This window comes from Crocodylus siamensis, chromosome 4 (genome assembly GCF_052110815.1).
Source record: "Crocodylus siamensis isolate JL-2025a chromosome 4, ASM5211081v1, whole genome shotgun sequence".
NCBI lineage: Eukaryota > Metazoa > Chordata > Crocodylia > Crocodylidae > Crocodylus > Crocodylus siamensis.
Window position 1 is genome coordinate 146,727,033 of NC_143398.1, and position 2,482 is coordinate 146,729,514.

A 2,482-nucleotide genomic window follows, 5' to 3' on the forward strand; every position below is an offset into this window, starting at 1 on the left:
CATGATGACTGGCTTCCATCAACCACCACCCTCTGACCATGGAGCCAGTTCCCCAGCCAGCAGATTGTGGTGAGGCCAAGGCCGCAGTTAGCCAGCTTTCCTAAGAGGTGATCATGGGATGCCAGATCAAAGGCTTTTTTAAAGTCAAGATAAATGATATAATGAAAAAAGTAAATCTTGGAAGCTTTAAATTTTTAACATGAAAATACAAGTTCCCTATTTTTTTAATTCCCTTCATGCTTTATTGTTTAAATAAAGAAATAGCTTTTCCCTATCTGAGTTACTTTATTTTTAAGCCATTATATGCAAATATGCATTTTAGCTTTCTTTGTTTTCACAAGCCTCACAAAAAATTGGATATTTCAAAGGAAAGGAAGTAATCATGATGGATGAACACAACATTTTTAATTTTTGAAAAGGATCCTGTATTCTTGGTTACATTAATTTTTGTATATTTTTTTTTTAAATCTTTTACAAAGTGTAACAACTATATTATTAAATTGGTCATCCAGATATGAAAGCAGGTGTCCAAACATACCTGCAATGCTTATGAATTGGGTATAAAGAAGCAGAGATCAGTGTTTGGTACAGCATGTTGGATCTGTCTGGGTTAAAACTCATTAACAGTGTATAAGAGTAAAATCAAAATGCAATACTATGATACTGGCTTCCAGGAATGTGCAAACAGGATGAAATCATCTGATAGCAAATACCTTGAAATGTTTATATACGATCTTCAGTACTTTAAAAGTCAACATTTCATATATTGTTCTCAGAATGTTAAGAGTGATGCTTTGTTATGATATGGAAATATTACATTAGAAAATACAAAATAAAGAGACAAAAGGAATTAGATTTTATGGAAGCTAACATTATTTTTCCCTAAAACTATTCATACAGTAATTTGATATAAAACAAACTTTTGAGAAAAGAGGCCAATTTCAGGTAACGCTGTTGAAACATCTGGGTCTGCCAGGGCCTTTTAAAGATCCTGAGATAAAATCAAAATGATGTACTGGCAATTTTCTTATTTATTTAACTACAAAAAAGAGCACCATGTCTCAGTATTAGGGATTCACTTAAAGATTTTGGTAAAATGCCAACTTATCTCTCCCAAATGAAGAGATAACCAAACACTGAGAAATGCCTCCAGCCTGTGCTAAAGGGAAGAACAGAACTGCACAGTTCTGAATCACACTAGTATCCATAGCACACATTTGCAAAAACTCTTGCATTGGATACCTTATAACTCACACCAGTGGCAATGCACAGAGGGTGCACGTACATGCCCTGAGAATGCTGGTGCACCCCGTCAGCCAGCGTTCTTGGAGGGGGGGGGGCGCAGGGGGTGGCCTGAGAGTGCCTGCTGGGGAGGGTGCCAGGAGAAGTGGTCCCCTCACGGCTGATCCCACTGACCCAGAAGTGCCAGCAGTGCACCACTGCCAGTTGTAGGTAGGCAGGATTGACTGTGAGGGGACCCCCCCAACCTGTGGGATCGGCCACTGGGGGACCCCTCTCAGTTGCTGACTGTCCATCTGGGAGGGGGTAAGTGTCCCCCCCGACTCAGGAGGCACTAGTCGCCCATGCCTCACACAAACTAATTCCTTACTGTTTCTGTTTACAAGACTTGGATTTCCTGGACTGCTACAAAACTTCTTTAAAAAAAAAAACTTGGGGTAACTAATCTACATGAGAAGTCTCAAGTTAAAACTCTTAGCTGGCAAGGGTTTATCATGAGGTCAACTTGTGGGTAAAGGTTGACCTTGATCAGTTTATTCTGTGGTAAAACTAATTTGCCTGTACACGCTCCTTTTTTTTATCTTAGGATAGCTTCATACATTAGTCTCCTCAAGGTGCAAATGCACTTTTGTAAGTTGGCACAATTCCTTTGTGTTGTCGCTCTTTCACCTTCTATCAAAAGATCTTGCAGAAATCTCCTAGTTAATGTATCGCCTCCACTGAGCTAAACAACCCTAGTTATCGTTTGTGGCAGTCCCATGATACGAGAATGACTGATGATGATGATGCCCCCACCTGTGTGTGTCTGTGTTTTGTCACATTGATGTTTTCAAATGTTGTTCTTCATACTAGCACCCATATTTCAATACTGAAATGGATGTACACACATAAGAGAATTAGTTATTAAATGCCTCCTTGCCTTCATTTACTGTTCACTAGTCTCCTTTTTTAAAAAGTCTGATGGGAATCAAAAACCAATTTCATGTGGCATGGACAGCCAATCACAAACTACAAACAGTTAAAAATGAACAGTATGCAAACAATTCATAGGCAAAAATCTGTTTGCATCAGCTATCCAAACAGCTGCAAATGGTGAATCAATTCACAAAAATCAAACTCTTCACAGAAAGTTTCCAGGTAGAAAAAATAACTAAATTGTTCAGATAATGAATCACTAATTTGATCAGCTCAGCACTTGAGAAGAGTGCATGTGTAGTAAATATTTATCCACACAACACACAGC